We start from the raw sequence: 14,654 nt of genomic DNA on the forward strand, positions 1-14,654 counted from the left end.
TTGGCTTTTCTTACAGCAACACTAAGGGCTAAAGAAGACCCAAACTTAGTGAGGAACATTTTTAAAAGAAATGTAATCACAACAGAAAGATTAGCAGAGTCTGTGCTAAACGCAAGATGGAAGCCTTGATGCATTTTAGTAGCCTATACTCCATCTCTGGAGTGATCAGTGAGGTGTGTCTGTGTATAGAAAGTATATAGTGTGAGTGTGTGGGTGAGTTTCTGTGCATGTGCGTGTGTTAGCTGGTTCCCTCTAAGTGCCTGTTAGAGTTTAATTTAGTGTAGTAATTAAAGCTGAACACTGGCCCATAAACAACAGATAAACAATAAAGCAGACCCAAGCCCTGCTGTTTCATGGCTCTCACTCCCAGCTGTTGGAGCACTGATAATTGTTACACAGTGCCCCCACCTCGCCACAAAACAATGCTGAAGCAACAAGGGTGTGTATGCGTTGTAAATGTGTGCATGGGTATATTTTAGTGTGTGATGGCAGAGGCCGAACAAAAAAAGGCCAGAGAAACACATAAACACACAGGATATGTCCACTTCCCCTCTCGAAAGAAAACACACATGCCCTCAGCAGAATGTAAGTGGAGCAGTTTGCCACCATAGCCCTTTACAAAACCAGCTCAATGGAACAGCAATCACATAAACATTACAACAAGTGCAGCCAACTATTCAAACTATAACTTGCTATATCTCTGCCAGTGTCAGCAAGTAAACTGCACTTCAACAGAAAACATGCTCACAATATACCTGCCTAATGAGGTTAACAAGGCCACAGTGTTCCTCAACAGGCTACCTCATGCAATTTTAGCCTTGTCACTACATGTCAGCTCCATGTTAGTCAGGTGTCTGTTGTGAAAACAGTGCAGTGTGTCTGTCTGATGGTTTGTTGGGAAGGGGCAGGGCCATTGTTGAAAGCTGAGAAGTGTTGCAGTGGAGGGGGAGAAAACACGGTACGGAGGGGATACTTTCATGATCCCATTAGCATAAGAGAGGCTAAATTATTCATATGGAGTGCTTAATCTATGGGGAAAAGTACAGTTAATGCACATAGTTTTAAAATGGATCTCTCCCTGCTTCTGCTCTAACACCAGATTCTTGCTGGATTCAGCATTCACGGGCATTTACGGGAATGGCTGTCACTCTCCTGTGCACACACGCACACGCACACACACACACACACACACACACACACACACACACACACACACACACACACACACACACACACACACACACACACACACACACACACACACACACACACACACACACACACACACACACACACACACACACACACACACACACACACACACACACACACAGACATAGTGTGTGTGGGCATATGTGCACTCTTACTTAAGCGATGCTGCACTTCAAGCTGTTTCAAGGGGCTCTGCATCTCAGGCTCTTTCTCCCACCCTCTCCCCCACACTCCTCTCCTCTCTCACCCATCTCTGTCTCGCGCTCGGTACCGCAGACTACCTGGCCCCTATCCAAAATGTGATGAAAGAGAATGATCAGCTCCCTCAGCCCTCTCCTTCCTTCCGTTCTCTCCTCCTTTTTGTTAATGTCTCTCTGTGTTTCTCCTGACCCTGTGTTACGTTCTTAGTCTATAGATGATGAGAGAGAAAAAACACATGAAAACAAGGAAAGCAAAGGAACTGCAAAGGGATGCGGGCTGCCAGTAGAGTCGGCTCCACTTCCAGTAACATACTTCTGAACCCACAACATCACCACTACTCCATCCACACTGCAGCTCATGCTTTCCCGCTTTTCCTCTTATCGTTTCCACTCCTCTCTTCCTCTCTCTCCACTCTCCCTCAGTTCTGGCTGGGGCCTGGTCCCTCTGGTCCATAATCACGAACAGGCCCCCAGTGCGACCCGGCCCAAACCAGCCTGGCCTAGCTTGGCCGCGAACTGGGTCCTACACAGCAGGAAAGGCACATTAACTGGGTCAGCTTAATGTGCAAACTAATGTTTGGAGAACATAGGGAAAGAATTACCCAGATTATTCTGACAGCAGCTGAGGGGAATGTCTGTTTTGCACCATTAAGGGAAAGTTTGGGGGGGAGACACTTTTTCTCTTTTCTTCTCTTTCTATGGGAAGTAGATGAAGATTGGCTTATCTGTGAGTGAGTTGAGAATAATTAAAAAGCAGAAAAGAGAAGGTGTTTCAGGGAAGTAGTGACTTTTTCTCTCTTTTATGCAAAGGCTTGGGCCAAAAACAAAGCTGAGTGCAGTGCTGTTGTGTCAGTTCATCGGGTTTACACACCCATGTTCCTTTGCTGATTACTCCGGTGCATGTGTTGATGATGAGGAGTGCACAAGGCTCTGATGTAATACGTCTAAAAGGGATTTGAGCATGTGCCCCAAAGGGCATTTCCTCGTCCATTAATGCTGCTGCCGCTGTGTTTTCACAAGGATGACAGTGCTTCGGTTCTTTAAAGGGAGAGTGTTTTCCCAGGACATTTTCTGTCTTGTTTCAGCAGGCTTGCCTGAAGGGGGTCAGCCAAGAAGTCACCCTTAAGAGGTGATAATCCAATTGCTCATGTCCTCACCAGATTTGTTTTCCGCTTGTTTGGCAGTGTGTTTGTGTCTGTATGTGTGTTTACAGAGAGTTTAAGCATGCGTGTGTAAATGTAATAGGCGTAGAATGGGAAGCAGAGGCAGCAAGATGCCATTGGTTTTCTTCTGTGTCCAACCCCGGGCCCCATTCTAGATCAGAGAGAGGTTATGGAGGCCAAGTCTGTCAAAGGCACACCTGCAGGGAAAGTCCAAAAACCCTGACTGCCAGCTTACACAGGCCCGTTTAAGGTGTGCTTATTTGGAGTTTAACCCTGACTTCAAATGTCCTTTCCCTCTCTCCCCCTTTGTGTTTGACCAATGGGCCTTGTGCTCTTTTACTTTCTTTCCTTTCTTCTGCCTCCCTTGGCTCTTTAATCTCCTCCACCACCCCCACCCTCCCAATTCTCCTCCCCCTAATATCCGAACCCCACATCACAGAAAAGGTCCCTCCCAGAGACAGCAAGCGGTTGAGTAGAGTGGCTTAGCAAGGCCAGCTATAGCTTGTTCACTTGCTGTGTGGTTTTCCCTTGTGTAAACCAGGGTTTACACACTGAAGAATATTTGGAACATAGCAGAGCAGCTATACCCTACAGGTAGTGCTTTAACCATGCTGCCGCCATCCAAGAGAGTGGGAGGATCATAAAGGAAGTGTGTTACAATCCCGAGTTCTTCCTCTCTGCTGCTGATTTTCACGCGCACATCTTTCACGTTTATGCAAAGCTTTTGAGGGCATTATACAAGATAAGCTCATTTTCTCGTCTGATTCCCACTCTAGTACATGCTTTAATGACTCTTAAAGCCAAGGGCTGCTTTTTTAGGCATAATAGAAGTCCCGCAGTCTCTCAGTTTCAACGTGCTTTTTCCACACCTGATCACTTTTGTTCACCCATTTTATGGCTATTGGGGAGCAGGCGGATGTGAGCGATTTGACAGTGGTTAATGCCATGAGCCCTAATGTTTATTGGAAGCAAGCATCTAATAATTTTTGATTACCCCAGAGGAGGTATTAGCCATGTTAGTCAGCAAGGATAATTTCTTATTTACATGCCCCAAGCAGTGAACACTCCGAAGGAACACTGGGGCTAAATGCGCAACAAAACGAATCAAACATGCCAAACGAGAAGCTCCATCCTGGCTGGCTGCAGGGCTGAAGCTGAGAAAACCTTCATTATGCATTTAACATAATTCATTTAGAGGGTTATCAATTTGCAGAATACAGAGAGGATGTTTGGAGGGGGAAGCGAAAACACCATATCAAAACGAGAGAAGAGAAAAAGGAACAAGGAAAAGCAAGATGAAAAGGAGAAAGATATTCAGGGATAGCTCACTGCCTGGATTTTTTAAATGTTGTTCCAATTACACACTTTTCCATGTTCTGAGGCAGAACTTGCATGTTAAATGCTGCAATCTCCTCTCTTTTACCAGTGTCCCGCTCCGCCCCCTAGCTGATTTCTTTTTAATGAAAGCCATTTGGCAAAGGAGTTCTCTTCCATACATTTTTTTGTTGAAATCGAGACTTCGCAGTTGTAGTTCAAATATTGTCTTTCTGTTCATTTAGGGTCTCTCTTTGTTTGGCCTCTGTCCTGCTTACTTAGGGGCTTCTTGTATATCTACATGTTTTCATTTTTCTCCCATGGCAACACACACACTAAGACCTTTAAAAGCATCTTTCCCTCTGCCATCAGGCAAGGATGACTAAGGCCCCATTAGAACAATTGTAGGAAACTTAGGGAGACGGGGACTTTTTAAAAGAATGAAAGCAGGCAGAAAACACCACTATCTTGTGATAACCAGTTCTTTCTCTCTTTATCCAAGCACAAAAACCTCCAACTTGGAAAAATTACCCTCACTACATAGTGACATATTCAAAAATAAAACAATGAAATCAGAGAGGTAGGAAAAAGAGAGACAAAAAAAGAAAAAACATTTAACATTTTCCAAAGTAAAGAGGGGGGCTGCATTGTTTTGAACGAATGCTTACTCCCAGGGATGCAGTCCTTAGACAACTGAGTGTCTGCAGGAGACATCTGCGAAGCCTGACCTTGTGACCCCGGAAAGAATGCTCTTTAGGTGGGGGGAAAACTGCCTTTACCAATGCACCATGGCCTACAGGACAGCCCAGCAGCAGCACAACAAACACAACTGAAAAAATAATAACACAACAGACCAACAGTCGATGGAAACAATTAGGTGGAGAAAAAGTGAGACAAGCAGAATAAAGAGAAAGAAATACTGTAAATACAGAAAGAGAGGGAGAGAAAATAAAAAAAAAGATTAGAGATAGAGAAAAAGGAGGTAGATAACATGCAAAGAAAACACGGATCTGATCTGGATTGTGCCTCACAGGCCTGGCCGTCTCTTACTCCTTCGCACCCCCCCCCCCCCCCACCCACAACCCCCCTTCACCCCCCATGAGATCATTTTCATCCTTTATGAGTCAAAAGGAAGCCCGGTTGAAAATGAAAGGTTACACAAGCCAGAGCCCGAGCCCTCGGAGTGAGAGAGGAGAAGCAAGGGCCCTGCTGCTATTCAAAGCACCTGCCATTGTGTGGGCGCCCATCCAGGCCTATTGTTGTGCAGAAATTAGTCGTGCTCCCTTTGGCTCCAGAGGCATGCGGCAGACCCCCTTGTTGTTTTAGGTTCAGATATGTGGTCGGATAGATGCGTGGCCCTGGCTACCATCACCACTGGCTGTGCCCCTTTGCCCTTTTCTACCAAAGCAAAGTATCATTCTGTTTCTTTTTTCTCATCCTCCCTCTGTTGTTCGCTTCTCAAGAACACTTTCAGGCCAGCAGTCTTATAGTCTTTCTTTTGTACTCCTACTCTCCTTTCTCCTTTGGTGTATATGCTTATTGTTCTTTGGAGCACCCTCATTATACCCATGGTTATATTTTAAGGGCCTCTCTCTTTGATTCTGGTCTCGTTGGGAGTGAGTGGTGGGCTGGTGGGAGCTGTAGGGCTGGACCAGCACTCCGGGCTCCCCAGCCAGCGTCTCGGAGAGTGGGCTTGGGGGTATCGTTGGGGCTGGGCACTGCTGCAGAAGCGCTGGTGTTACTGCTAGCGCAGGGGGTGGATGTGAGGGGGAAAATTGAAAAGTCAATAACGAAGGCCTTTCAGAAAAAAAGTAAAAAGAGGCTGAAACAAAAGGAGATGGAGAGCTTCAAAAAGCTGAGAGCTATAGAGCACTGCTAATTAATAGCATCAGAGGAACAGCTTTCTTTTTCTTCCTTCTGGAATTTTAATGCTTCTTATTAACTTGCAAGCCAAGAAGATAAGCAGCCTGCATTGTGAGTCGGGTCCATCTCACTGCAGGACGCCTACAGTGGCCATGGTGTGATGGAGAATTGCTTATACCTAGTTTGGAAGATAAAAAAAACAAATCTTTGGTAAATTAATATAAAATAACTGTACATTATTGTTCGCAGACATGTTTTCTTTTGCATGCATTTGTTACATTTGACTATTATTTAAAATGATATTGCTGTGTAAATCCAAAAGCTGAGGTCCAGGAATGCAAAGAATAAGAATTATGAACAGTCGGCAAGGCAGAGTAGCAGTAATGTGAACCAAGGCTTTTCAATTTGTATTTTTCACAGCAGTAATAGGCTCCACTTTTTCTGCCATAGCAATTTCCACTGCCAACAGCTGTCAAGCCCCTAAAATCAAAATTAGTGCCATGGAATTGGGCCTTAATTAAATGACCTGCTGGATTTACCTTAAGGAGCAGGGCGGACAGTCAATACTTGCCTCGTCAAAACCCTCTCTCTGCATGCTGCGGCCCCATTAACAAAAGGAAATAGTCTCGAGTAAATGTATTAAGAACTACTTCCCCCTTCTAATTATATTTTTCCTTTCTCCTTTCATAATTCATTCATTCTTTCATTAGTTCTTAATATTGGAAAAGGTTTTTAAATGGCTCTTCCGTCCTCAAAGGGTCACCAATTATGTGTCACTATGTATTACAGGAATGACAGAGGAGTCCATGTTATGTGTTGGGGATAATTGTGGTGTCCCAGCACAGTTAGGATGTGGAAATATATTTCACTGCAGAAATACAATATTATCTTCATAATACTGTACAGAATAATCCAGTATTAACACCATGGGAAATGTAGCTGTGGGCTCCCCTCTGCCTTTGCTTCCTGTATAGAACAAGGTGAATGTGTGCCAAGGCCCGGTGGAGGACACTGGGCCCTGGTTATTGACTTGTAAAGGAGCCAGTAGGTGAGGGGTCTTGACAAGACATGAGCGTCTGACTCTCTTGTAAAGCTGTATCTGATTTTTCTGCTAGTTGGCTCCCTGGAGAAACCCACTCTACCCTCTGTTGATCAGACTCACTCACAGCTGTATGGAAAAACGCGTAGTTTTGTGAAAGGAGACGCGCTCGCAGTGTATGCGATGATTCCCTGTTAGGGTGAGAATGAGAGCGAGGGAGGGGGGAAGCAGAGGAATCAGCTGCTAGGTGAAAGAGCTGTATCAAAGAGAACATGTAGTCTTTCAGTCAGTATGCCAGAAAAAAAAAAATCCCCTTAAGATGAATGTTTTTGTTAAAAGGGCCTCTGCATTTGTGTAGGTGTGATAGTATGAACATAACAGAGAATTGTATTAGCAAGAGGCCAGACAAAGCAAGTATTAGCTAAGCCAGATACTCACTCCTCACAGACCTGACTAATTTATGAGGGTAAACTGCGCCGACAGAGAGAGAGAGAGATGCAGGTGGAGGAAGGAAGTTTTCATTGACTCTCCAGAGCAGGCCGAGCCAAAGCCCCGCAGGGATCTCTCTCAGTTTGAACTTTATCAGGGGCTACGCTTAATCAATACACTATCGGAAAAAGAATTAATTACTAAAGCAGAATAAAACAGCTGCATTTTAAACCAAGGATTCATCAATTCTGTAATCTCTTGGTTACAGCTCAGGTGTCAGGAGGATCATTTCAGCTCCATGTAATGAGGAACTGTGGGAGTTTACCCCAACCCTCCATCCCCCTCCTCTATGTTTCTGACCCCCTCCCTTCCAACCAACACCCATCCACCTCCTCATTAAGATATATGCCTTCCCTTCTTTTTCTCTTTTTCTACCTTCTCAGCTGTTTGTCATCTCCCTACAATATCCTCTCTTTCTTTCTTTCTTTCTTTTTGTACACATCTCCCTCTTCCTTTGCCCCATCGTTAATAGATGAACTGTATTCTACTCTCTCATCCCCCCCATCCCACTACATTCCCTTCCCACCAAATTCCTGTCTTTGCGGGGATGGGACGAAGGGGTATTAAACTTGAAATCTCTGGTGCGAACGCTGACTGGAACGGGACATTCCCGCTGCTGCAGCCATCGAGCCGGACATTCCTCCGCTCAGGCTGGGACACCGCTGGTATTGGGCAAAAAGGGGGGCGTAGGGGATAAGGGAGGTTAGTGTAAAGAGTAAAAAAAAACAACACATTGTGCGCAAATAGTAAAAATGTATTGAAATCATAGAGTGTGACGATCAAAGAAGAAGATTGGCTGAAAGGAAATGAATGAATTGCGTACACTGAACACGTTTAGATACCGCAGGAACTCCAAAGGAAGTTTCTCTAGTGTCACAATAACCTTGGTCGTGCTGTTGCCCCTACCGCTGATATCCACCCCTCACAGTCCTTGACCTCAGCCCAAAGCCTGCACATGGACTGTCCTTGACTCCCCCACTACGGGGGATTTCAAGGCAGGTTGAGAAGGGGTTATGGGTGATGAATTGGGTTTTTAGTGAGCTCATTAGGAAGCCAAACAGAGTTTAGACTGGCGGAGCGGGGCAGCAGCGCAGTAATCAGTTCTGCTCGCTTTGTTCCCTGCCTCCAGGACATTTGTGTGGAAAAAAAAGAAAGCGAGTAGAAAAAAAAACTTCATGGCATTTGCCTGATGAGAGGGCTGCTGAGCAGAGGCTACAATCTGATGGTTGACTTGTTGATTTATAAACCTTTAAATCCATTTACTCTGCCAACCCCTCAGCTCTCTGCTGAAATATACTTTGATGCCACTGTCCATCAGGTGTGGCAAAGATGTCTGCAATAAATCCAAGTCTTTGTCTGCTCTCAGGGATAAAAACAGAGAGTATGTTTGTTTTGGTTTGAATTGTAATTGAGGGTAGAGCATCACCGCTGATGCTGTTGTCATACATTGCCTCAAATACTGTAAGCTGTTCTGAATCACAAAACCACATTCAGTTAAGACTGGCAACCAACACATGGCTGCTTGTAATAGCGAGGATTCCAAAGCAATTTTCACTATTAGACAGATTCTTGTTTTTTCGTGCTTTCCATTTCTTTTGGTCTGTCTCATCTCTTTATTCCCTGCTTTCACAACATTATTGTTCCAAAGTAGAGCAACTTAGTCATTTTAACAAAGGAAAAGTGTGGAAGCAGCTTGTTTTACTAATGATCATTCTTGTTTCAATTCAACATCGCCCCGCTTGCTTTTGGGAAATACCTATTCTTTGATATTTAATGCAGCATCAAACCTGAGAATAGGCGTAGGCATGCTTCTCTGTGGAATCCCAGCCCTGTTTTTCTCTCATAACAATTGTAAATTATTGAGGGAGTAGCGTAAATTGTAAGCTCTAAGATCAAGAATAGCTCCATTGTACCCTTAAGTAAGGGGGAAAAAGAAGGACAAATTCTACCTGGACAGAAACAAGGTTTGGACAGGTGCATTGGCACGTTGGTTCATTTGTTTATCAAGAAGAACTGCGATTACCTGTGAGACCAATTAGCCCCATTCGATTTGGAGTTTAAGGGGAGCATAGGAGTAGTGTTGGAGTGCAGGGGGAAGTGGGGTGGAGTTGTCAGCAAGGCAGAGAGTGTGAAATGTCTGGTGGAGACCCAAAGCCCTTCATTAGCCACTGATCCCTGTCTGCTGAGTGAGGAGCAGTCATGGGCATCACAGCTCCCTTTTAGTTCCCCCAAAAAGAGCGGGGTGGAGGGTAGCTCCCCCATCCCCTGCAATTTAGCCCTTTGCCATTCATGCAAATTGGGTCCTGACATCTGCAACAGCCTGCCTCCTTTCTTTTATACATCTTTATTCCATCTCTATTCTTTGGGTCTTTTACCCTCCTCAAATAAAAGCCCCCTTAGGATGGCAAAGTCTTGTCTCAGCTGACATCATTTTATTTGTGTAAAAGTAGCACTTGTCTGTGCATTCAGATACACATGTATATGCATGGAATAGAAAACTTCAAAGTAGTCATGTGGCACCCCTAAACGTTAGATATCATGATGTCATGAGGAATGAGTTGTTTTAGGTCAGGTTAATCAAACTAATAATGTTTTCAGTGTACAGCATTGGATGGTGTGAATACCTTTTTTCACACAGTGAAACATTTGAAGGGTTAGGCAGATCCTCTTATGAAAAGATCAAGAGAGTTGTAGTCAGTGACTCTGGAGAAAAGGCAGTAACCAGGCAGCCTGCCTCCCCCCCATCACCCTTCCTCCCTCACCCTTCTGGACGAACTGGTCTTCTTTGGCTCCAGGGGAGAGGCTGTAAGGGGAGGGTGGCTTTGCTCCAGCCCTATTTTGGATTAAAAGGTAAAATAGCCTGACTGGCTGTTAAAAACAAGTTTTACCTACAACCCTCCACCCTCACCCCTCCCCTCTCATTCTCTCCGTTGCCTCCACTTCAACCTCGCCCTCTATGGTAGGGATGTGCACAGTGGGGTCAAAGCTGTGCCTGTGAGAGGAGAGAGGCCTTGTATCGGTGGAGAGGCGATAGTTATCTCCAGCATTCCAGGGATGACAGAGAGATATCTGCCTGATGGCAGGGTTAGGGGGCTTAGAGAAGGGGCGGAGAAGGGAGGGAGGTACAGGAGTTGTTGAGCAACTACCCCCACCTCCTCCCTCCTTCCTTCCCTCCCTGCCTTTCTTACTGCCTGACTGCCTCGCTTCCCCACACATAGAAAAAAACCATCTAATTAGAAGCTCTTATTCCACTTCATTTAAGGGAACACTTAATGATGTGTTTTTGGGGGAGACAACTACGCATTACTTCTCATGCAAAAGGAACCACTCAGTCGTTGCACTCAGGATGCAGATACTGCTGTGTATGAGATGGAGCCTCGTCCTCATTTCTCCCTGGTGTCATGGCTATTGAAGAACTGAGCAAAATGTCCTCTCTGCTTCACCTTTAGCCAGTGTCCTGGTGGTAACAGGGTAAGGAGGAGGCGGGTTGTGACATCTGAGTTTGGCAGGGGGACTTGCTGAAGGAGAGAGTTTGTTGTAATTGCTCTGACAGGTTTTAGGGCTGTTAATGACTCCGGCCTGAGCGCTACCAATTTGTCAGCATGCTTGCTGTTTACTAAGCTGTTGTTTTATGGTCCAGTGCAAGGGGCTGCTGCTTGTTTAAGCACAGATCAGGAAATAATCAGCGTAAAACACTAGCTGCAGTGGTGCAGCCCCACTAAAAGAGTTCCGTTTAGAGCCCTCATCTACTGTATGGATCTGAATGAGCGCAGTAAACCATATGGTGTGTGGTCACACCGATGTGTTACTTACTGTTAGAAATTGGACGCTCAAGTGTGTGTTTTATCATTAAAGGGATTATGTTCTACTCGTTAGCACTCGTCTGTTTTGCATGTTACGTGAGTGAGGAGCATATTGCTAGCATGCGGTTATAGCCAGAAGACCTGTAATCCCCCGTCAGCACAGAGGGCTGGCCATTCCACTGGTGTGAATAGAGCCTCTACGTGTTTGTGTATGTGTGTATGTGAGAGAGATTGTGTGTGTGCGTCAAGAGCATGTGGTCCCAGAGCCGGCAAAGACCCCTTCGTAAATCCAGAGTAAATAAAAGGGGTAACCAGACGGACAAAAGAGGAGCCCCCACTGCTTCTCTCATTCGCTGCCATTTGGGGGACTGAATGTGCTAAACGCCGCTTATGTTGGCTGAAAAGTTGAGGAGAAAAAGAGGGAAAAGGGAGGCTCTAAATCCCCTTCTTCTTTTCTCTTCATTCTCTGAGGCCAAGCCTGCAGGGCTAGAGGTGGTGTAAGAGGAGGGTGTAGGAGGGAGGGTCACAGTGGTGTGCTAAGGTAGAGAAGGCCAAAGGAGCCTCTTAGCTTCTGTTCTCCTTCCACTCCTCTTTCCTTCTTACTACCCTCATGAGTTGGTCTCTTCTCTTCATTTGGGTGAGCTCGGGTGAACATGCCTGACTAGTTTGGGCTGACAGGGGTTGTGGGGGGTCTGTTGTAATTAGTCGCTTTAACCACAGCTTCCATAAGCCACTGCCTCTACACTCTTGCTTCATTACCCTGAAACAAATGCCGGAGCCTCCCAGTGCAAAATCGCTGCACAGCCTTTAGAATAATACACACACAACATCTAAAGCTTGTCTAGAGGCTTTTCAGTAGATGTTCTTATTGTACAGGGACCAACATGTCTGGGGTGTTATTTGATAACTAACCATGACTGGGTTTGAATGTTCTCCAACTATTGACAAGTCATTATTCATTCATGCGTGAGTTTATCGGAATGGTAGAGCAGCGAAGGGAGGGCGTTCTGATAGACCCGCAATATGCTTTACTCGCGGCCATATCCATAACGCTTCCAGGCCTGACTGACCTCAGTGGCTCCCCGAGGGGCAGGGTGGCTCGTAGACGTGAAGCATGATCTCTAGAGTCATTAGGACTCCCCCAAATTACCTCTTACTTTCCGCAGACACAATGTGCTGAAGCAAGGCATCCTGAAGCGACCCTGAATGTGCCAACATTAGATAAGCAGAGTTGCAGTGTGTTTACAGTCCTTTCCCAGCCCGTTAATGAGCTCAGCCCTGAGACCAATTTACTCACAGGGCAATATATCTGAATGCATTTTTAATAACCACCCACTGGTGATGAGAGAGGGAATGTATGTGAGCGTAATGCGCTCTTGGACTTGGTGCTTGTTTGTTTGCGAGTGTTTTCATTCACTCTCGCCCTCATTGCGTCTGGTCATTGTCTTCCATCTCGCCTGATTACACCTTCTCGATTTCCGTGCGAATAAAAATAGGCACAAACTTTCATTGCAAGCACTTTAGGTCAACATTTTGATAGAGTGGGTAAGGAAGAAGGAGAAAGGAGGAAAGACTGAGGGAAGACAGACAGAGACTGGGGAAAGAGTGGGAGAGAAGGGGGGGGCTTTCTTTTTTCCGTCTCCAAGGGCGCTGCTTTTCCAAAAGTGCCTGGGGCTACACTCCAGCACCTCGGCTCCCCTAGGCCTTTCGGCTGCCTCCTAATAGCCAACCCCCATCTGTGTCACATGGCCAGATGATGGGACGCTTCCCCCTGCTTGCTCTGCCCTGCACTTTTTTTTTTCTTTCCCCCTTTTTTTTCAGAGTGCACATCCACACAGGTTAGAATGGCAGAGTTGCCAGGGAACAGTCAGAAGCCATTAGCGTTTGGGACAATTTGCCCTGCAGCGTTCCTTCTCTCGCTCATAAGAAAGGAGTGGGGGTGGATGCAAAGCACCAGCTCTCCTTTAGATGTAATGAGGTTGTGCAAGTTGGGTCTTCTTTATTCTTTTTCTACTCCTTATTTCCTTCACTTTCCTTCTTCATGTTCCTCTTCTGTCCTTCTCTTTTTCTTTTCACCTTCTGTCCACATTTGATCTTCCCATATTTTGAATACACACATTTTTGCATGTATATTTTTCTTCAAAGACCCTATTAATACTGAGTACAACGTTTGTGCTTGAACGCCACATGTCTGATCTGCGCACACTTGACAGTATCCATGTGCATGTGAGAGAAAGACAGAGGGAGAGAGTAGCTGAAAGCCTTGGAGTCCGGTTTCACCCTTGCGGGCTAGGGCAGGAGGCAGCGAGCATGCTGGGTAATGAAGTGACAGGTCAGTCTGTAAATACGCACAGGTCGCTCAGGCCCTGGCCAGGGGGGAGGCTATCGCATTGCAGTGAAAATGGAAACGTCAATAAAATTAATCTGCTAGCCTTTTGGCCACTGTGTGGTTCCATTGGATGAGCCTGACTGCTCACAGCAGGAGAGGGATTTAGAGACTAGCTAAAAAAACAACACAAAACCTAGCGGCAACAAACAAACAACCAAACTGTGTATCAACATTATTCAGTGAAGCTCAAAGCAAAGAAACAAGGGGAGGGTGGTTCAAATTCACAGCTCACTAGTTGTTGTTATTGAAGTTTGGAAGCAAACTGGGGGAGTAAGACTTGACTTCCGTCTGGCTCGCATTTCTCAGGAAGCCCCTCACAGTCAGGGTAGCGCTATGGCCAGACCAAAGTTTATTGTTTTAGGCTTTCCTGAACAAGGATTCGTACTTAGCCTGGGATTTACGGCATTTGCCACTAATGAATGCCCATTCTACAATTACAACACCCCTAGTCTGTGTCCCCATTCCCATATGTCCTTCAGAGGGGCTGTTGCTTCCTTAACTTCACACGGGGAGCACAAAGTCGGCACTTCTCTGTTTTCCTCTTTCGTGTGGCTCTGCGCTAATGATGTGGAAGGAAAACACTGTGCACTGAAAGAAAAGAAAGAGAGACAGAGAGAGAGGGAAAAGAGGGAAAAACAAGGGAGAGGAACAAGTGGAAAAAGTAGTCTGAAGCGAGGGCCCCTGCTGTCCTTGTATTCTTCATTTATTTTGCATTTGATTACGCCGCCAGTCGGATCCTTTTTCTTTCCCCCTTTTTAATGTTATTAGTTCAAATATTTATGCGAGATTAAGGCTTGTATAGGTGGTTGTGATTGATGCCTCCCCAAAAACAGGAGGACATGCGAGTCTGAATTTTGAGAATGTCAGGGTCCTTCGCTGTCTTAGTGGAGGAGTTTTTCAGATACATAATTTAGATGCCCTCAAGGAAGGCTTTCAAGGCATTTGTGCCCGGGGGCAAGAAAAAATAACTATGACTGTTAAAAGTAAATCATTTTTGCTAATGCACAATTAATGCCGAGGAAGAGGAACAAGAAAAAGGCAAAGAACAAAGATGGAAACTTCGGTTTAAAAGAGAAATCGTGCCTTGGTTATGTGCATGTTTTCTTCTTGAAATCAAACGCTGACGGACATTAATGCAGGCGAAGCCGCCGCTGGCCTGTCATGCTAATCTTGTGGCAGAAT

At 45.5% G+C, this 14,654-nt stretch overlaps 1 protein-coding gene across 5 annotated transcripts in view; it reads left to right on the plus strand.

Moving 5' to 3' along the window:
* The window catches only part of meis2a (Meis homeobox 2a), a 176,352-nt gene that overhangs the window by 114,007 nt on the left and 47,691 nt on the right, over nt 1-14,654 (plus strand). The window lies entirely within an intron of this gene.

This window comes from Notothenia rossii, assembly GCF_949606895.1.
Source record: "Notothenia rossii genome assembly, chromosome: 7".
NCBI classification, from domain to species: domain Eukaryota; kingdom Metazoa; phylum Chordata; class Actinopteri; order Perciformes; family Nototheniidae; genus Notothenia; species Notothenia rossii.